Source organism: Coenobita brevimanus, chromosome 1 (genome assembly GCF_032717465.1).
Source record: "Coenobita brevimanus isolate Jiangsu-jjx chromosome 1, ASM3271746v2, whole genome shotgun sequence".
Taxonomy (NCBI): Eukaryota; Metazoa; Arthropoda; class Malacostraca; order Decapoda; family Coenobitidae; genus Coenobita; species Coenobita brevimanus.
The window spans coordinates 14084337-14107601 of NC_136954.1; the positions used below are offsets into that span (position 1 = coordinate 14084337).

General features: G+C 40.6%; 1 pseudogene; it reads left to right on the plus strand.

Annotated features, from left to right (window-relative positions):
- LOC145410360 (glutamate receptor 4-like) overlaps positions 1 to 23265 on the plus strand; it is a 104419-nt pseudogene that overhangs the window by 67771 nt on the left and 13383 nt on the right.

The window sequence follows — 23265 nt, forward strand, 5'->3', positions numbered from 1 at the left end:
ATCAGTCTTGCCAATAATGTTTCATGGTTTCATAGGGTCCGTATTCAATGTCCAGTGTTCATGGTAGTGCTTCATTGTTCCAGTGTGTGTGTGGCCAGTCCTTTGTCGTCATTTCTTCCTCTAGCTCAGTTTGTTTATGAACCTTGTGCAATGTAGATCTCTGGACAGAATTGTGTCTTGTTTTTCTCCCCAAGTGAGTGCAGTTTGGCTTTGATTTTGGCTTTAGTGGTTTCTGCTTTTATATGTTAAGTAATGGCTTAGTGTTATTAAGTGATTCCCGTTCACAGTTTTCAGATACTTTTAGTAACCATGAAAATTTAGATTTTCATTTGTTCCTTTAAAGTACTTTCTTCTGCCATTCATCTTCAAATATTACGCAGTTTTCCACAAGAATTTTTCTGGTCTTGCAGATACGTAGATATTTCCGCTAAAATTGTGAACATGATTGGATCTGTCTATCTATCTATTGCAAGACGCCTTAATCTCGTAAGGGGTGGCCACAAACAAATCGCCTCCATGTTGCCCTGTCCCCCGCCATTTCATTTCCCTGCTCCCAGCTCACACATCCCTCTCTCATATACTTCTCCACTCTATCCCTCCATCTCATCCTTGGCCTCCCCTTCCTTTCCCCCTCTCCTCCTCTCACTCCTCGTCAGTCTCTCACTCTCCATCCTGTTTGATTAGATCATGTTCTTAAATACGTAAACGACCTTATTCTAGGCTTGATTCAGAATATACCCTGAGATATCATAGAAGGCTCTCAAAAGTATTGGTGTATAGTCGCGGTCATAATATTGTTCCACATTTTAGCCGAATAATTATGGAACTCTTAAGTGACATTGAGAAATTATTAGGCTCCAAATATAGTATGAGAGAGAGAGACGAGGAAAGTATACGTCCCAGGACACTACTGATAACAAAAATAATAATAATAATAATAATAAAACGTAGCCATATCCTACCCTCCCCTTTCTCTGGCAGGTGACAGAGATGTACGGCAAGTCAGGCTTCAGCAACGACTTCAGCATCTGCAACAGTCTGTGGTTCACCCTGGGGGCGTTCATGCAACAAGGGGTCGATATCTACCCAAGGTGAGCTACTGGTACATATTTTTTTTTTTTTTTTTTTAATGCGAGGAAGAAGGAACCAAAGGCCGTGAGCCCGCAATTAGTTGTTCCTTCCAAGAGAAAAAGAAAATACAAGAGAGCCAAATACAAGATCCGATCATTTAGAGATGCCTGGACACACTGCGTTTGAAAGAAAGACTGGAGATCACAGGAAGCAGGAATTACGGACAGAGGGAGACAGTTCCAGAGTTGACCTGTTGCATAAATGAAGGACTGGGAGTAACGGTTAACTCTTGCATTAGAGAGTTGAACAGAAAAGGGATGAGAGTTTTGCTGCTGGACGGGTGCTACGCGCTCATCGTAGAGGTGGAGGAATGCATGCAGACAGTTCAGAGGAGCTGGTACAGTCGCCCCAAGAAGTGATGGCAGAGTTTCAGATTGCTTCGGTCACTCTGCACTGCCATACGTTCAATGAAAGTGAATATAAGGTAAACATTCAATGCCTTCATCACGTCATATCAAATAAAATATATATTACATCACGCTAAGAATTATGTAAAATGAGTAACAGAAGGCAGTGATATATTAGAAGTTAACACTTATATAGTTACCTTTTCCGATTTGAATGACTGTGAAATGTATTACTCCGCGCGCGGTGGGCAGTAGGTTTATAACTCCGTGTTCCTGATTTGTTTCCCAGGATTTCAAATACAGATGCTCTGCTGTAGTTTTGAAGATCAGTTAAGGAAAATTCTTGTGACTGCAATACACTGCCTTATTTTCAAATGCTATGGTGATGATACAGCAACAATAAGGATGCCATAACAATGAAATTATTATTCGTAATGATGCCCTACCTGCGGTAGCAGCAAGACCATACTGCCTTTTATTCCGTCTTTCACCAATAATAATTATAATTAGCAACTTTATTCCCAACTGATGCAAAATTATTTTTACTTGTAAGGAGGTATGACAGTTTCTGCCTTTTTCTCTTACACTAGGCAATAAACAGGACCAAAACATGAGTTCATAAACACTTGCAATGCAAAAGCACGGACTCTTTACTCCATCTTTTAATCTTAATCTGTCTTTTTAAATAAACTGTAGTGTCCTGCTGAACAGGGAATGCAGATTCGGAAGTTTTGAACTCAATGATTTGTTTATGAACCTCTGCATTATATTACTCTTGCTAATCGATTATGCACTGAGGATATCAGACTGTGACAGAAGTTAGCATTCTCCACGGAGCTCCGACTCTAGGCAAATTTCGAGGTTCTTTTTTCTATACTTCTCTCACCGATTGCCCTCTAGCATATATTAAATAATCCAGAGAGTTTTCTTGATGGAAAACTGGCCAAAGGCAGTGTAATAACTTCATATCTTTGAGTAAATGTTATCTCCTTTCGTGCGTGTTGATCGAAACATTTAAAATAGCTTACTGGCTTGCGCCGCCTTCCCGCTTTCTGTCGTCGTCCATGGAGACATTGGAAACGGAAATAAATGACTTTAAATTATTCCCTAGTATTGTAACGGAAATTATTTTATAAATAATAATTATTAATTTTAATTGTTTATTGAAGCTCCCTTTTGTTCAGTCTTACGCTACTAAAAAATTATTGCGTGTTATCATACTAGACTTGAACTCCACAAATTATTACTGACTGTCCCTGAGCGATAGTTGTGAAATTTCAATTAGTTCCGTTTAGGATTTCCTAATATCGTAACTAACGAACTGCTTCCTACAATTTTGAAATATATAGGTACTTTGGCATTGATTTATTGTTTTTTGTAACAATTTTACGTATTAGGTTTCACCTCGTGGATATATAAGGAAGAGTATGTGCACTATCGCTGACCGAAAACTTCTGGATACTCCGCCGTCACTTCTTAGGCCGACTGTACATACACCATACAGATAAGAACCGTATTTAATTCCTAGGAACTCTGGTGTATATATTCATGGAAAGACTTGCTCCTTGCTTACAGTTGTACAAGGGTTATGGAATTCTGGCCCGAGCAGGTGAGAACTATGCTGATACACAGACCATACAGATATTACGGTTATTTCTCGGCTGACTGGGTTTTATGGTAGTAGGAAGACTTACTTGATAATTGCAGATCGAAAGAATCCTATATTTTTGCGGAACAGAGAAAGACAGACAGACACATACAAAGCTATGGTCTCTGGTTCATTTTGGGAAATTCATGCAACAGAGGACTGATTTATATGCAAGTTACAACTGCAGTATTACGACGACCAGACAGAGTTTATGGCCAGTGTTTTTCTAGTTGGTCCGACATTAATATTATAGATAGACTCCTTCATAATTATAAACATTTAAGAACCTTAGCAAACGAGCAGTGGGAGTTAAATATACATCATCCATACAGGCTTCATGTACAGTCACCAAAAGTCCTGTCACGTGCCCTTCTCTCAATGAATATTGAGAATCAGTGTGGTGAATCCGTAGCAACCGACTTTGATGGCTTTTTACTATAGTCGTGGCGCGTGACTCTGAGGTTGTCATTACCATGACCTGGCAACCTACCCGTCAACAGTGCGTCCGATTTCGTGTATAATATGATACGCTTGATTCGTATATAATGGTATTCGTGTATAATATATTCGTGTATAATATGATTTGTATATAATATGATACGAAATCGGACGCACTGTTTAAAAGTAGCTTGCCGGGTAACGATAAAGACAACCTCAGAGTCGTGCGCCGCGACTATACCAAGTTATCGATGTTGGTTGCTGCTGATTCACTGGACTGATTATCGAACCCCATGGAGAGAGAAAGTAGGAGAGGCGACAGGACTCCGATGTTGAGTGTATCATATTTATTTTTTTTATTATTTTGTGCAAGTGGCTTTAACGTCTATAATGACTGGTGATTCCATGTTTGAGTATTAGACAGACTGACAGAAAAAGAGAATGTATGGCTGAATTGTGTGTGTGTGTGTGTGTTATTCTGTGCCCTCTCTCTCTCTCTCTCTCTCTCTCTCTCTCTCTCTCTCTCTCTCTCTCTCTTGTTGGCAGCTGGGATAAAATACAAAATTCGTAGTTTGGCGCCAAAGGATGATTAGATACCTTTGACATTTTTTTTAATCAGTTTATTTCTATACTTTAGGCTGTCCTGATAACTTTTTTTTTCTTTGTTATCTCCAAGCAGTGATATTCAGCTCGAGAGACTTTTCGGATTGGAGTAGTTTTGATTTAGTTTCCATTAATTTGTCCAGTACTAGAAATCCATTTTTACTTTAATAAAACAGCTTCGGATTCCACCACGTCATTGCAGTGAAAGAGTCAACACTGCATGATTCTCTGCACCTCACGAAGAACCTTTCAGACTGGAAGACTTACGAAAAGGAAACAGATTCAGTCCTTTCAATCCAATCATTTGTTTTCTGGTATTTCATTTACGCTGTCAGTAAATTACTTCAACTAAGGACGCATATTGTTCACCTGTCCGGTATCTTTCTCAGCACCTCTCCCTAAGGTTTCCTATACGAATCACCATACTCTCCTCTTGTTTGCTATTTCTGTAACTTTATTATCAACATACTTTGCACCCATAACGTCGACCTATCTATCTGTCCATAACCAGACGCCATAATCCCGTAAGGGATGGCCATTTGTCTTTGAGTTGTTTTACGGGGAGGGGCCCTAACCCCCTGTCAACCCATTTGCGACATGTAGGGAACACGTTACATAGTAACCACCCACTGATGTAAATGGTTTCCTGAGTTACAGGAAATCATTTGGCTTGTCACTCAATGTAAAGCGACCTGAAAAGGAAAGAAGAGTAATAAAAAGTGACGGGAGAGATGGGAGATATAGGAAGAGAGGAGGGCAGACACAGAAAAGCAATGATAAAGGTGAAGGCAGAAGCAGACAGCACTGCATAACGTACTCGTACAAGAGAGTAAAACAAGAGTATGCGGAATAAATCATTCAGAAAGTGCTGCGAAGCCAAGGACGCTACCTAGACCTCGGGAATAGGATGCACGTCTGCCAGTGAAGAGTATAATGAGGGCTGTGTCTGACTCTCACCATTCGAAAAATCTCTCGAAAGCCTAATACTGTACATTCATTTGGTGGTAGCAGGGGTAAAATGTAAGAGGCCACCGTCGTGAAGTGGTTAGCCCTCCAATATCGTGACTTTGGTATTCTTAATGTTGACACCAAATGATTTGCGCAATTTAGGCAGGACCTCTTGTGGGAAAGGGGTTAATGAAGTTTTAATTCTCGTATCTTACCTCTTCACTTCGAAAAACCTCGCTTTAGTTTAATTAAATTGTAGGTGGCAAGAATGTATTATAGAAGACGATCTCTGGCTTAGATGGCCTCTCTGACACCGTCATTCCCTCACAGATCTGTCTCCAAAACTTTCCCCTTCACAGAAGATCACCTCCACCACTGCTCACCTTCAAGATCGCTCTCGGGCCGTGTCATGGGGAATGCATTGTAGTTCTTTACGTTAATCATCATCCATCAGCAACAGCTATATATACTCCTTTTTAACACACATTCCTTCCCTCATAGATTACTTCACACCTCTTAGAGCGCGCATTTTCACAGAGGCCAAAATAAACTAAAAAACTTCTGCTGACGTAGACTGTCCGATCATGTAGGTTGGAAAAAATAAAAAATAAAATCACTTATTCACTTTGTGACCAATCCGTTTCTCAGTGGCAACTACACTGCGTGTGGCAGTAAGAAAAAGTTTATGTAGAGCATGGCCTATGAAGCGAGACATACAGGTTTATTGTGACCCACTCGATCGGAGAGTTTGCGTCTGAATACGGTCTGTTCCGGCCTCAGTGTAAATGTACAGTACCCTTACCCTTCACAGAATTGTGCATCCACCACTCCTGTCCTTCCGCATTGCTGTCGGGCTGTGTCATGGGAAGTTTGTGGTGGTTCTGTATGCTGATCATCATACTCATCATCCATACACCTTTTTCACACTTTCCATCCCTCACAGCTCTTTCCACACCTCTTACTCTCACAGAATATTACCTCCATCACCACTCACCTTGCAGATCGCTGTCGGGTCGTCTCGTGGGAAGTGCGTGGTGGTTCTTCACGCTAATCATCATCTCCTCGTACACCGCCAGCCTGGCCGCCTTCCTCACCGTCGAGAGGCTGGTCACCCCCATCAACTCTGTGGACGATTTGGCCAGTCAGACTGAGGTGGAGTATGGCACGCTCCAAGGGGGATCATCCATGAAGTTTTTCGAGGTAAGCCAATGTTATGTTTTTTTCTTTCATATATTATGACTTAGTTAATTGATGGTAAATAAAAAAAGAGGTTTAAGCTTTACAAATGAGTCTGTCAAACTTACTATTTCTATGGAATCGAGTTTTGTTGGTGAAGACGACTGTGTGTGTGTATGGGGGGGGGTTCAGGTTATTTCTGGTTTGTGTATTAATCCCAGTTGGTTCAATTCCTTCAGTCCAGTGTGGTATGTTTGTGTTCTAGCTACCTCCTGGCAATAGTATTCAACTTAGGAGTGCTCATTTATTCTCAGGTGGTCCGAAGTCTTTGCCAATCCCAGTTGTCTAAAGGTAGCAAGAGGAGGCAGGGTTGTCATGGTAACAGTGTCACGCCACAAACACCAAATTACTGTGTATTGTCACTTGGTGAATCGTAGTGCTTTGCTGGTCATTCAGGGATTGTGGATAGCATTGTTGTGACGTCATCAGTCAGGACAGAGCTGAATCAGGGTCGTCTGCAGTGACCATAGACTTGTATATGATGATAGTCTATTTATTTATCTATTGCCAGATGCCTGAAGCTCTAAAAGGGCCATTAATCCTGAATGGAACCTCAGAGCATGATAGTGTTGTGTAATGAATGCAGGTGGCGTTGGCGACAAAGTTTGTTTTCTGCACATAAACAAAGTACATGCTTGAGGAACAGACATTTTGCCATGACCATACTTCGGCTGTTGCCACTTTAACTTCTTTCTACCTGAAAAATGATTGCTTAAAACTCGTGAAACCACATCAGATACATAGCTACATATAAAATTACGTTCAGTCAGATCATATAGCAATGAACTGATCAAGACAAAGGAACTATGGTTGCCTATATTCAATAAATGGTGTGAGATGAAGTGGCTTTCCCTCATGTGAACCTGGTATTAAAAGAGGAAAACATGGTCGGGGGTTCACACTATTGTGTTGTGTGTGGTAAAGCCAAATGCGCACAGAAGATTGGTAAGTGTTATGTACGGTACTCTTAACGTAGGGTTGTTGGCCATTAGACCCGGAATAACGTAACCCAGAGTAGTACTACCCGTGGCTGTGAGTGTAGAACGTGCGGAGTTTAGTTCTTACTTATATATATGCTTAGACATCCCTGGTTTGTTGGCTTTTGTGTGTGTTCATGAATGGTGTACACAATTCTGTTTTGCTGTGTAGGCAGTACATCTTGGGTACAGAACTGAGTAATATATTCATCATTCAATTTATATGTTGATACTTGTGATTGGTGGAATTCATTATACTTTCTCAAGCTTATATGTGGAGATACCATTATGGTTTGTGCAATGTATTAATTACGGATTTGTGCTGGAAGGGTAATGAGTGCACGAGGCAGTTCGGCAGTGTGTAGTAAAGTGCCCACGGCAATAGTGCAGACAGACAAGAACTACTAGCAAGTTAAGACAGCCAGATATTAATTGGGTCACCTGTTGTTTGTGCTTCAGTATTTCACTCATGTACCACAGGATGTTCATTATTACTTTGTGGCTTATTTGGTGAACTGTTAAAGAAATAGTGATGAATAAGATACATATCTGTGTGGTAAAAGCGTGTGGTGCTTAGATAGGCTACTGGTGACCACTAGAGAAGTATAGTGCAGTCTTACATGAAAGCACTGTTACATTGGATGTAGTACTAAGACATTGAGAGTTTCAGCATGCTGTGTTGATCATCAGGTGTTATAAATGAGCTTACTCTGTGATGTACGAGTATTGTGTTCATTTGTTAGTTTTAGGGTTCCATATATAGGCCTGGTCTGGTTATTGTAATTAAAGATAGTTAAAAACTCACAATGTTCATAATACCACCCACTCTGGTAATACACTGATGTGGTTTCGTAGTCGATGTCGTAACTGCTTGTTGTGTCCCATGAACTATCCTACACAGATAATTCAATGAACAACACGTCGTAAGATTGATGGGATGAAGTTTTTCACTATTCTACTCTAACTTGGCCTAAAAATTGCCTTCTCTCCAACTTCAATACTGAGGTGTTAATAAAGAGAGTATCACTTCAGAATATGATACTAGTCATACGAAGTGCTATGGAGAGGATGAAGGGTACTAGTACTGTCTAATTCTGCCACAGAGTTGCATGAAATAAGCTGCATAACAAGACAAAAAATCTGAGTCAAGTTCATCATTGACATCCTTTCCCACCTTTTTCTTGCCGCCACCAGATTTTCATTTATTTATTTATTTATTTTGACATTTCAGACTGGAAGAGTTAAACACAGCCTTCATTAATCTCTTCAGTACGAGGTCTTTCTTAACTTAAATGAAATCGTACCAGACTGAAGGGGAAAAAGAGGTCCCAACAGTGCTTTGGGGTCGATTTGTGGACAGTTCGATTAGATGGCAATGGTGGTGGTGGGTTGTGCTGGCTGTGGTCATGATGATGATGGTGGTGTAGACAACGACAGTGACTATTTTTTAATATGTTTTCGCAACAGCTCATTGTCCGTTTAAGTATAGGCCACATAAAAACAACCATTGTATAATTGCATTCTTTTTTCAGCATTCCAAGAGTATTGTCTTCCTGCAAGAAGTCTGTTCACTTCCACGCACTGTGAGGGGGATCAGCATATTGTATTGTACCAATCACCGTACGATTTCACCTTACTGTTCAAGAATGTTTCTTCAGTATTGTTCTTGCTGTTGGTGTTATATTGTTGTTTCCACTAGTTTATTATTTCACCCTTTTCAGCGTTCCAGGGTAAGTGTGTACAGTCGAATGTGGGAGTTCATGTCGTCGCGTAAACATGTGTTCACGTCCACGTACGAGGAAGGCATTGAGCAGGTACGAACGTCAAAGGGCAAGTACGCCTTTCTGCTAGAGTGTGTCAAGAATGACTTCATCAATGAACAACTTCCCTGCGACACCATGAAGATCGGACACAACCTGAACTCCAATGGGTACGGCGTGGCCACCTCTTCCACACTCGCCGCTTAAGTGAGTACAGAAAATATCAGTCAGAAATAGGTTTGGAGCCGTTCAGTACGGGAACATAATATTATCTTGCATGGGGAAGATCTCTGATACAGAACAGGTTAACGGGGAATATGTCTGACGCCTCCAGCTTAAAAAGTCTCTCCTAGGCTGGATGAAGCTGTCTGAGAGGTATGAAGAGTAAAATGAACACTTTCCTTTAATCGGTATGAAAATATGGACATAATCTGGACCCGGATACACAGGAGTTTTTTTTAAGGCGAGAGACCTACCTAAGCCCCCGTAAGGAATGCCTTAGACCCATCTCTACCCATGCACAGAATGCAAGTGCAGTCATCAGACGCCCGAACTTATTATGCTCGTGAAACATGGCCTGGAGTAAAGAGGTATCATTGGCGTCCATGTGTTTGCCAACAGCTGAATATGAAGCCTAAAGAGTCACATTTCAGTATTTCAGAGCAAAGTGTGTAACAAAGATGTTGCACTGGGATGAAGATGAGTTGTAGATAAAACACTTTAACTTGGCAATTTCCGTCCTTTTGCTGGAAAATTTTTATGGTGTGGTAGCCTATATGGGTATATATATATATTTTTAAAAATCTTGCACACACATACCAAACGTCCTCTGCACCCCACCTCTCTCTCTCTCTCTCTCTTTCTCTCTCTCCCTCCTAATTGCCAATTTCTCCATCCCCTCCCCATATATCACTCGCTCCTTGTTTCTTCTTTCATTCTCTTCCTCATTCTTCCTATACACGTTCTAATCATCCCCTTTACCTGCCGTCCATAGGGAAAGCCTCAATTTGGCAATACTGAGCCTGAAGGAGAGTGGAGACCTGCACAGACTGAAGAACAAGTGGTGGTTCGATAACTCCGAATGTGGCAAGGATACCCAGGTTAGGTCCCCCTCCTCCGGGTGCAGTAATAGTAGTACTGGTGATTATTAATACTTCTTCCTCTTCATTATAATAATAATAATTATTATTATTATTATTATTATTATAATTAGCAGTAGTAGTAGTAATAGTATCCATTGAAAATTATTCATCATATGTTTGAAATCAATCAAAATGGGTGATTTCTAGGCTGAGAAGCATCAAAAGATGTGTAAGAGTTGCTCTGTAATATATATAAAGTATATATATATATATATATATATATATATATATATATATAAATATATATATATATATATATATATATATATATATATATATATATATATATATATATGTACAGTGGTAGAGTGTGCGTTTCGTACACTGGTGGAGCCAGAGTTTGCGCCCATGTAGAATAATAAACTTTAGAGTGTTCACCCAGCCACGTACTGCTTTGGCGGACATCAGGGGTGCTGTGGTTGAACCAGTGTCGCATACTATAAAGTATGCTTGCATCCAGTCTCCTTGCGCGGGTCGATTACACTTGGTTCACTACACACACACCCAAAGCCACGCCAAAGCAACAGTTATACTTACAAGCACTTCTCACCTTACATACAATCTCTACTAGACAGCCTAAGCCACTTGGTAGAGATACATTGGCTGTATCGTCCCCACTTCGGTAGGGATAGGTCAGTCCTGCAGTGGACACTCAAACGGCTGATGATGATGATGATGATATATACATTTATATATACATATATCATCATCATCATCATCAACCGTTTGAGTATCCACTGCAGGACTTTCGGCCTATCCCCGACCGAGAAGTCGGGATGACCCTGCCAATGTCATCTCTTCCAGGTGGCTTGGAAAAGCTGTCTGGTAGAGATTGTATGTAGGGTGAGAAGTGCTAACAAATATAATTATAATCGTGGAATGGCTTTGGATGTATGTGTGTAGTCTGTGAACCAAGTGTAATCGGCCCACACAAGCCGACTGGGTCGCAAGTATACTTTTACAGTAAGCGACACTGGTTTCAACCACAGCACCCCTATGTGTCCGCCAATGCAGTACGTGGCCGGGTGAACATTCCCAAAGTTTATTACCCTGCTGGGGCGCGCGAACCTCTGAAGTCCACCCGTGTACGAACGCACACTCTACCACTGTACCACAGAAGGCTCCTATATATATATATATATATATATATATATATGTATATATATATATTGTTACATAGCCTATGATTTCATCATCCTTTGTGTAATTTTAACGCACAGTATGCTGCATGTTTGATCACGAGCGTGTTCTGCCTCAGTCCCCCCCTTCTACCGTTATAGTAGAGTAAGTCGTTCTCTCTGTTGTCCAGAGCGGGATTGTGAACTCTATGTCCCCATGGCTTTCATTTGCGCGTCCTCTTACAAGTTGTATCAGGCTCTGCCGGCCCCTATATATTGAGCTCAGTCTCTGCATCATTGCCACTTAGATCTGCTCCTCATTTTGTTCACATCTCTGTCCTCCCCTGTACAGATATTATTATTGTGAGTGCTCAAGAAATCTCCAACCATCTAGCAGCTGTGTGTAATTTGAGTATAACTGTTGTTGCATTTTTTCTTGTACTGTATAGCATAAGTTTAATTTGTAGGCCTAGTGAAGTTTTTGTGATTCGTGTGGGGTTCTTTGTCAGTCATTTTTGATAATAGTTTGTATCTGTAATTATTTATCTGGCATTCACTGAGTATTATCTGGTATCTCATTTTATCAGGGCTGACTTAGATAAATTTATTCTTTGCTAATTTCGTGTTAATAGAGGCTATTGCAGTTAACCATATATTTAACCTGTTTATTTGCCATTACATTATCCTTATGAGTTCTGAATGTTTTGTTGTTAGTTTGTGCATTAAACTTTAACTTGTAATTTTACCTAACTCTTTTGTTTTGAACCTGGAACTTTACGGGACAGTAGTGACTCTTCGTATTCTCACTTAAAGTGTACGTTATCTTTCTCTGTTCCGTAACATAAATTTGGCGACCTCATATCAGGATATTCAGGATATTATCATAAGGATATTGTTTGATATTTTGTGACTGTGATATATTCATGATGGCTACTATTTCTACACTTGATGAAGCCAAAGATTTTTTGTCAAATGTGCAAACAGTGTGTGATATAGAAAACAGAACAAAGAATGAACTTAAGATTGTTGCTCAACAATTGGGATTTGTTGTTCGCTCTCATCAGTCTAAAGATCAAATTGTTGCCATTATTAATGAAAGCTTGTTTAATGTAACTCCTCCAAATGAGCAAACGCAGATTGAATTAGCTAAGTTACAGCTAGCCCTGCAGGAGGCCCGTGCTAGGGAGGTTGAGGCACAAGTTGAAATTGCTAGGATTCAGGCAGACCATGAGTATCGCATGAAACAAGGTGGAACTGGATCATCTAGCTCTGATGATTTTGATGTGGCTAAAAATGTTAAACTTGTCCCTCCTTTTAATGAATCTGATTTAACAAAGTATTTTCAGTTGTTTGAGAGGGTAGCTACAGGTTTTAATTGGCCTAAGGAGTATTGGCCAGTACTCCTTCAAACTGTTCTCACCGGTAAAGCTCAAGTAACTTATGCATCTTTGCCTCAGGATCAATCTGATAATTATGATGTAGTTAAGAGCCTGATTCTTAAGGCCTATGAGCTTGTTCCTGAAGCCTATAGAGTAAAATTTAGGACAACTTACAAGCAAGATAAGCAATCCCATGTTGAGTATGCAAAAATCAAAGAAGATTTGTTGGAGCAGTGGTTAAATTCTAAGAATGTGGATACTGATTTTGACAAATTTAAGCAGATGATTTTGCTGGAGGATTTCAAAAGGTGTATTAGTAAAGATGTAAGCCTATATCTTGATGAGAAAAGAATAGATAATTTGTCTGATGCTGCAGTTTTAGCTGATGAGTATGTTCTCACTCACAAGAGATATTTTAGAGGAAAAAGGAAAGCTGAGAGTCAGTACGTTGCCTCTACTCAGAGTACAGGTAACAGGAAAGAGAATAAGGATGATGTTTCTCAGGAAGTAAATACCAGCTTCACCTCTAGATTTCAGAAAAGTAAATGTACTTATTGTAGTAAGCTTGGTCATACTACGGAGAGATGTTTCAGGAGACAGCGTGATGTGAACAAAAAGGAGTCTTTAAATATTCAGTCAATTGGTCTAGTGTCCACTCTTGAGAGTTCCCAGAATGCTTTAACTGAGTTAACTGAACCTGCTTTGAGGGGTAACTTAAATTCTCATGATGGAGCTCCTCTTGAGCAGTAACGTGGGTGACACTCTCAAGAGTTCATGTGCTAATTTCCTGTCTGATGGTTTTGTCAGTCCTCTGGACAGTAATGACAGGAAATCAGTTAAAATATATCGTGATACAGGTGCTTGCCAATCCCTTATGCTGACCAGTGTTCTAGGCTCTAATGTTAATTCCTCTGATGAAACTGTAATCTTACAAGGTGTAGGGAATAATTACTTCTCTGTCCCTCTGTGCAGAGTGAATTTAGAGTCTGGTTTTGTTAATGGTTCCGTTATGGTTGGGTTGGTTGAGACACTCCCAATGTCAGGTGTAACTTTCTTACTTGGAAATGATATTGGTGGAAGTCAAGTGTGTCCAGCTCCTCAGTTGTCTAGTGAGCCAGTGGCTGCGTCCCAGGATTGTGATGTCCCTGATGTGTTCCCTGCATGTGCTGTCACTAGGGCTAAGTCTAAAGTTACTGGTGATTTAGAGGATAATGATGATGATGATGTTATCCTAGCTGACACTTTTCTTGCTAATTTGGACCACTCACCAGATGAGGCAGTACCCCGTAGTGTTGATAATTTGTCTCGTCAAGAGTTGGTTGAGTTGCAGGTTGCTGACCCTGAGTTGAAAGGTCTAGCTAACTCTGCTTGCAGTGAGGAAGAGTCAGCTGGTGCTTCTACTTGTTATTATGTAAAGTCAGGAGTACTTATGAGGAAGTGGAGACCCCAACAGCATCAGCCGACTGTGAATGGGAGGTTGTACATCAAGTTGTCATCCCTCGTGTTTGTAGGCAGGATATCATTCGAGTGGCTCATGATTCCAGTTTGGCAGGACACCTTGGAGTGAGGAAGACTGTGGCACGCATTTTGAAACACTTCTACTGGCCAGGTATCTTCAGGGATGTTTCCTGGTATTGTAAGTCTTGTCACACCTGTCAAGTTGTGGGAAAGTGTAATCAGACCGAAAAGGTTGCACCTCTAGTTCCCATTCCTCCTTTTGAGGCGCCTTTCACCCGTGTGTTGGTGGATATTGTGGGCCCTCTTCCTAAGACTTCTTCAGGATTTTCTTATGTGTTGACCATGATAGATATGGCTACTCGCTATCCTGAAGCCATTCCACTTAGAAACATCTCAGCAAAGAACGTGGTTAAGGAAATGCTAGGGTTCTTCACAAAGTTTGGTCTGCCCAAGGAGGTACAGTCAGACCGAGGAAGTAATTTCATGTCAAATGTTTTCAAGCAGTCTCTGAAAGAGCTGGGCATCTCCCAGATCACGTCTTCAGCTTACCATCCCCAGACCCAAGGAGCGTTGGAGAGATATCATCAAACACTCAAATCGATGCTCAAGAAATACTGTTTGGAACATCAGAAAGACTGGGATAAAGGTCTTCCATTCGTTGTGTTTGCTGCAAGAGAATCTCCAAATGAATCACTGGGCTTCTCACCTTTTGAACTACTGTTTGGCCATGAAGTAAGAGGACCCCTTAAGTTACTCAAGGAATGCTGGCTGTCGGAGGAAGATGACGTCAACCTGCTGGAGTATGTGATGAATTTCAAAGAACGGCTGTCCACTGCTTTACAGCTGGCGAGAGAGAATTTAGGAGCTGCTCAGGAGAAGATGAAGACTTGGTATGATAAGAAGTCCAGGTTACGCCACTTTCAGCCAGGAGATCAGGTTTTGATTCTGCTACCAGTTCATGGGCAACCTCTTCAAGCCAAGTTTAGTGGCCCTTTATTTCGTGGAGAAGAAACTCAGTGATGTCAGCTATGTCATCGCCACACCAGATCGTAGAAAGAGCAAGCAACTATGTCACATCAACATGCTAAAGTTATATCACAGGCGGGACGAAAATAATCCAGTCTGCACTGTAGCTGTTCCACCCGAGTCTGCAAGTGAAGCTCTCCCATGCAGTATGAGCCTGAGTGATAGTTTGGGGAAGAATCCTGATATCATGAATGATCTCCAGACTAAGCTTTCTCATCTACCACCCAAGGAAAGGCAGGAGTTTTCGGCATTACTGCAGGAGTACCCGCAAGTGTTCCGTGCCACTCCAGGAAGAACCACTGTGTTGATGCATGATGTCGATGTTGGAGACGCAAAGCCAATTAAATTGCCTCCTTACCGTGTGAACCCAGTGAAAGTTCCTCTCATCCAGAAGGAGCTTGGCTACCTGTTGGACCACAAGATGATTGAGCCCTGTCAGAGCGAGTGGAGTTCTCCTGTCACTCTAGTCCCTAAGCCAGGTGGGTCACAGAGGCTTTGCATCGACTACAGACGTGTTAATCAGATAACCAAAACAGACACTTACCCTCTCCCTCGTGTGGAAGATTGCATAGACAAGATCGGAAAGGCTAGGTACATAAGTAAGTTTGATTTGTTAAAGGGATACTGGCAAGTACCTATGACTGAACGTGCTAGGGAGATCTCATGTTTTGTAACATTAGGAAAGGCTTTTGCATGTTCAGTAATGCCGTATGGTATGAAGAATGCACCAGCCACATTTCAGAAGCTCATGAATGTTGTAACAGAGGGTTTGGCAGGGTGTGTTGTTTATATTGATGATGTATTAATCTTCAGTGACAACTGGAAAGATCACCTATGCCATGTCAGTAAATTTCTTGACCGTTTAGTTCATGCTAATCTTGTAGCTAATTTATCAAAGTGTGAGTTTGGTCAAGCTAAAGTTCAGTACCTTGGGTATGTAATTGGTGATGGACATGTTGCACCACCAGGAGCTAAGGTTCAGGTTATAAGTGATCTTCCCCAGACCTAAAAGTAGGAAAGAGCTACAAAGATTTTTGGGAATGGTAGGTTATTACAGGAGATTTGTTCTTAACTTTTCTATTCTTGTATCACCACTTACAGACCTACTGAAAAAGGGAGTTGAATTTGTCTGGACCGATAACTGTGAATCCTCTTTCAACAAACTTAAAGCTATTCTATTAAGTCAGCCAGTGCTCGCTACTCCAAATTTTGCTAAGCCTTTTAAGATGGCTGTTGATGCAAGTGATACAGGAGCTGGGGCTGTTTTGCTGCAAGAGGATGATCAGGGTATTGAACATCCTGTATCTTATTACAGTAAGAAGTTCACTCCACCTCAAAAGAACTACTCAACTATTGAGAAAGAGCTTTTGGCCTTGATTTTGGGTTTACAGCATTTTTCATTTTATTTGTGTTCTGGTTTTGACCCCATAGTCATTTATACCGATCATAACCCACTGAAATTCCTAAGAAAGATTAAAGATAAAAATCAGAGATTGACAAGATGGAGTCTACTTCTTCAGGAGTATTCATTAGACATACAACATGTCAAGGGGAAAGAAAATGTTATTGCAGATTGCTTATCTAGACTTTAGACAGATTGTTTTAGAGTAATAAGAAATTTCCTTTGTAAATTTCTTTTTTCTTTGTGGGGAGGTGTTACATAGCCTATGATTTCATCATCCTTTGTGTAATTTTAACGCACAGTATGCTGCATGTTTGATCACGAGCGTGTTCTGCCTCAGTCCCCCCCTTCTACCGTTATAGTAGAGTAAGTCGTTCTCTCTGTTGTCCAGAGCGGGATTGTGAACTCTATGTCCCCATGGCTTTCATTTGCGCGTCCTCTTACAAGTTGTATCAGGCTCTGCCGGCCCCTATATATTGAGCTCAGTCTCTTGATAATTGCCACTTAGATCTGCTCCTCTTTTTGTTCACATCTCTGTCCTGAGCTTTACAGTTATTATTATTGTGAGTGCTCAAGAAATCTCCAACCATCTAGCAGCTGTGTGTAATTTGAGTATAACTGTTGTTGCATTTTTCTTGTACTGTATAGCATAAGTTTAATTTGTAGGCCTAGTGAAGTTTTTGTGATTCGTGTGGGGTTCTTTGTCAGTCATTTTTGATAATAGTTTGTATCTGTAATTATTTATCTGGCATTCACTAGAGTATTATCTGGTATCTCATTTTATCAGGGCTGACTTAGATAAATTTATTTCTTTGCTAATTTCGTGTTAATAGAGGCTATTGCAGTTAACCATATATTTAACCTGTTTATTTGCCATTACATTATCCTTATGAGTTCTGAATGTTTTGTTGTTAGTTTGTGCATTAAACTTTAACTTGTAATTTTACCTAACTCTTTTGTTTTGAACCTGGAACTTTACGGGACAGTAGTGACTCTTCGTATTCTCACTTAAAGTGTACATTATCTTTCTCTGTTCCGTAACATAAATTTGGCGACCTCATATCAGGATATTCAGGATATTATCATAAGGATATTGTTTGATATTTTGTGACTGTGATATATTCATGATGGCTACTATTTCTACACTTGATGAAGCCAAAGATTTTTTGTCAAATGTGCAAACAGTGTGTGATATAGAAAACAGAACAAAGAATGAACTTAAGATTGTTGCTCAACAATTGGGATTTGTTGTTCGCTCTCATCAGTCTAAAAGATCAAATTGTTGCCATTATTAATGAAAGCTTGTTTAATGTAACTCCTCCAAATGAGCAAACGCAGATTGAATTAGCTAAGTTACAGCTAGCCCTGCAGGAGGCCCGTGCTAGGGAGGTTGAGGCACAAGTTGAAATTGCTAGGATTCAGGCAGACCATGAGTATCGCATGAAACAAGGTGGAACTGGATCATCTAGCTCTGATGATTTTGATGTGGCTAAAAATGTTAAACTTGTCCCTCCTTTTAATGAATCTGATTTAACAAAGTATTTTCAGTTGTTTGAGAGGGTAGCTACAGGTTTTAATTGGCCTAAGGAGTATTGGCCAGTACTCCTTCAAACTGTTCTCACCGGTAAAGCTCAAGTAACTTATGCATCTTTGCCTCAGGATCAATTTGATAATTATGATGTAGTTAAGAGCCTGATTCTTAAGGCCTATGAGCTTGTTCCTGAAGCCTATAGAGTAAAATTTAGGACAACTTACAAGCAAGATAAGCAATCCCATGTTGAGTATGCAAAAATCAAAGAAGATTTGTTGGAGCAGTGGTTAAATTCTAAGAATGTGGATTCTGATTTTGACAAATTTAAGCAGATGATTTTGCTGGAGGATTTCAAAAGGTGTATTAGTAAAGATGTAAGCCTATATCTTGATGAGAAAAGAATAGATAATTTGTCTGATGCTGCAGTTTTAGCTGATGAGTATGTTCTCACTCACAAGAGATATTTTAGAGGAAAAAGGAAAGCTGAGAGTCAGTACGTTGCCTCTACTCAGAGTACAGGTAACAGGAAAGAGAATAAGGATGATGTTTCTCAGGAAGTAAATACCAGCTTCACCTCTAGATTTCAGAATAGTAAATGTACTTATTGTAGTAAGCTTGGTCATACTACGGAGAGATGTTTCAGGAGACAGCGTGATGTGAACAAAAAGGAGTCTTTAAATATTCAGTCAATTGGTCTAGTGTCCACTCTTGAGAGTTCCCAGAATGCTTTAACTGAGTTAACTGAACCTGCTTTGAGGGGTAACTTAAATTCTCATGATGGAGCTCCTCTTTTGAGCAGTAACGTGGGTGACACTCTCAAGAGTTCATGTGCTAATTTCCTGTCTGATGGTTTTGTCAGTCCTCTGGACAGTAATGACAGGAAATCAGTTAAAATATATCGTGATACAGGTGCTTGCCAATCCCTTATGCTGACCAGTGTTCTAGGCTCTAATGTTAATTCCTCTGATGAAACTGTAATCTTACAAGGTGTAGGGAATAATTACTTCTCTGTCCCTCTGTGCAGAGTGAATTTAGAGTCTGGTTTTGTTAATGGTTCCGTTATGGTTGGGTTGGTTGAGACACTCCCAATGTCAGGTGTAACTTTCTTACTTGGAAATGATATTGGTGGAAGTCAAGTGTGTCCAGCTCCTCAGTTGTCTAGTGAGCCAGTGGCTGCGTCCCAGGATTGTGATGTCCCTGATGTGTTCCCTGCATGTGCTGTCACTAGGGCTAAGTCTAAAGTTACTGGTGATTTAGAGGATAATGATGATGATGATGTTATCCTAGCTGACACTTTTCTTGCTAATTTGGACCACTCACCAGATGAGGCAGTACCCCGTAGTGTTGATAATTTGTCTCGTCAAGAGTTGGTTGAGTTGCAGGTTGCTGACCCTGAGTTGAAAGGTCTAGCTAACTCTGCTTGCAGTGAGGAAGAGTCAGCTGGTGCTTCTACTTGTTATTATGTAAAGTCAGGAGTACTTATGAGGAAGTGGAGACCCCCAACAGCATCAGCCGACTGTGAATGGGAGGTTGTACATCAAGTTGTCATCCCTCGTGTTTGTAGGCAGGATATCATTCGAGTGGCTCATGATTCCAGTTTGGCAGGACACCTTGGAGTGAGGAAGACTGTGGCACGCATTTTGAAACACTTCTACTGGCCAGGTATCTTCAGGGATGTTTCCTGGTATTGTAAGTCTTGTCACACCTGTCAAGTTGTGGGAAAGTGTAATCAGACCGAAAAGGTTGCACCTCTAGTTCCCATTCCTCCTTTTGAGGCGCCTTTCACCCGTGTGTTGGTGGATATTGTGGGCCCTCTTCCTAAGACTTCTTCAGGATTTTCTTATGTGTTGACCATGATAGATATGGCTACTCGCTATCCTGAAGCCATTCCACTTAGAAACATCTCAGCAAAGAACGTGGTTAAGGAAATGCTAGGGTTCTTCACAAAGTTTGGTCTGCCCAAGGGGGTACAGTCAGACCGAGGAAGTAATTTCATGTCAAATGTTTTCAAGCAGTCTCTGAAAGAGTTGGGCATCTCCCAGATCACGTCTTCAGCTTACCATCCCCAGACCCAAGGAGCGTTGGAGAGATATCATCAAACACTCAAATCGATGCTCAAGAAATACTGTTTGGAACATCAGAAAGACTGGGATAAAGGTCTTCCATTCGTTGTGTTTGCTGCAAGAGAATCTCCAAATGAATCACTGGGCTTCTCACCTTTTGAACTACTGTTTGGCCATGAAGTAAGAGGACCCCTTAAGTTACTCAAGGAATGCTGGCTGTCGGAGGAAGATGACGTCAACCTGCTGGAGTATGTGATGAATTTCAAAGAACGGCTGTCCACTGCTTTACAGCTGGCGAGAGAGAATTTAGGAGCTGCTCAGGAGAAGATGAAGACTTGGTATGATAAGAAGTCCAGGTTACGCCACTTTCAGCCAGGAGATCAGGTTTTGATTCTGCTACCAGTTCATGGGCAACCTCTTCAAGCCAAGTTTAGTGGCCCTTATTTCGTGGGAGAAGAAACTCAGTGATGTCAGCTATGTCATCGCCACACCAGATCGTAGAAAGAGCAAGCAACTATGTCACATCAACATGCTAAAGTTATATCACAGGCGGGACGAAAATAATCCAGTCTGCACTGTAGCTGTTCCACCCGAGTCTGCAAGTGAAGCTCTCCATGCAGTATGAGCCTGAGTGATAGTTTGGGGAAGAATCCTGATATCATGAATGATCTCCAGACTAAGCTTTCTCATCTACCACCCAAGGAAAGGCAGGAGTTTTCGGCATTACTGCAGGAGTACCCGCAAGTGTTCCGTGCCACTCCAGGAAGAACCACTGTGTTGATGCATGATGTCGATGTTGGAGACGCAAAGCCAATTAAATTGCCTCCTTACCGTGTGAACCCAGTGAAAGTTCCTCTCATCCAGAAGGAGCTTGGCTACCTGTTGGACCACAAGATGATTGAGCCCTGTCAGAGCGAGTGGAGTTCTCCCTGTCACTCTAGTCCCTAAGCCAGGTGGGTCACAGAGGCTTTGCATCGACTACAGACGTGTTAATCAGATAACCAAAACAGACACTTACCCTCTCCCTCGTGTGGAAGATTGCATAGACAAGATCGGAAAGGCTAGGTACATAAGTAAGTTTGATTTGTTAAAGGGATACTGGCAAGTACCTATGACTGAACGTGCAAGGGAGATCTCATGTTTTGTAACATTAGGAAAGGCTTTTGCATGTTCAGTAATGCCGTATGGTATGAAGAATGCACCAGCCACATTTCAGAAGCTCATGAATGTTGTAACAGAGGGTTTGGCAGGTGTGTTGTTTATATTGATGATGTATTAATCTTCAGTGACAACTGGAAAGATCACCTATGCCATGTCAGTAAATTTCTTGACCGTTTAGTTCATGCTAATCTTGTAGCTAATTTATCAAAGTGTGAGTTTGGTCAAGCTAAAGTTCAGTACCTTGGGTATGTAATTGGTGATGGACATGTTGCACCACCAGGAGCTAAGGTTCAGGTTATAAGTGATCTTCCCAGACCTAAAAGTAGGAAAGAGCTACAAAGATTTTTGGGAATGGTAGGTTATTACAGGAGATTTGTTCTTAACTTTTCTATTCTTGTATCACCACTTACAGACCTACTGAAAAAGGGAGTTGAATTTGTCTGGACCGATAACTGTGAATCCTCTTTCAACAAACTTAAAGCTATTCTATTAAGTCAGCCAGTGCTCGCTACTCCAAATTTTGCTAAGCCTTTTAAGATGGCTGTTGATGCAAGTGATACAGGAGCTGGGGCTGTTTTGCTGCAAGAGGATGATCAGGGTATTGAACATCCTGTATCTTATTACAGTAAGAAGTTCACTCCACCTCAAAAGAACTACTCAACTATTGAGAAAGAGCTTTTGGCCTTGATTTTGGGTTTACAGCATTTTTCATTTTATTTGTGTTCTGGTTTTGACCCCATAGTCATTTATACCGATCATAACCCACTGAAATTCCTTAGTAAGTTTAAAGATAAAAATCAGAGATTGACAAGATGGAGTCTACTTCTTCAGGAGTATTCATTAGACATACAACATGTCAAGGGGAAAGAAAATGTTATTGCAGATTGCTTATCTAGACTTTAGACAGATTGTTTTAGAGTAATAAGAAATTTCCTTTGTAAATTTCTTTTTTCTTTGTGGGGAGGTGTTACATAGCCTATGATTTCATCATCCTTTGTGTAATTTTAACGCACAGTATGCTGCATGTTTGATCACGAGCGTGTTCTGCCTCAGTCCCCCCCTTCTACCGTTATAGTAGAGTAAGTCGTTCTCTCTGTTGTCCAGAGCGGGATTGTGAACTCTATGTCCCCATGGCTTTCATTTGCGCGTCCTCTTACAAGTTGTATCAGGCTCTGCCGGCCCCTATATATTGAGCTCAGTCTCTGCATCATTGCCACTTAGATCTGCTCCTCATTTTGTTCACATCTCTGTCCTCCCCTGTACAGATATTATTATTGTGAGTGCTCAAGAAATCTCCAACCATCTAGCAGCTGTGTGTAATTTGAGTATAACTGTTGTTGCATTTTTTCTTGTACTGTATAGCATAAGTTTAATTTGTAGGCCTAGTGAAGTTTTTGTGATTCGTGTGGGGTTCTTTGTCAGTCATTTTTGATAATAGTTTGTATCTGTAATTATTTATCTGGCATTCACTGAGTATTATCTGGTATCTCATTTTATCAGGGCTGACTTAGATAAATTTATTCTTGCTAATTTCGTGTTAATAGAGGCTATTGCAGTTAACCATATATTTAACCTGTTTATTTGCCATTACATTATCCTTATGAGTTCTGAATGTTTTGTTGTTAGTTTGTGCATTAAACTTTAACTTGTAATTTTACCTAACTCTTTTGTTTTGAACCTGGAACTTTACGGGACAGTAGTGACTCTTCGTATTCTCACTTAAAGTGTACGTTATCTTTCTCTGTTCCGTAACAATATATATATATATATATATATATATATATATATATATACATATACTGTATATACATATGTATACATGTATATACATATGTATACATATATATACTGTTACATAGCCTATGATTTCATCATCCTTCGTATAATTCTAACGTAC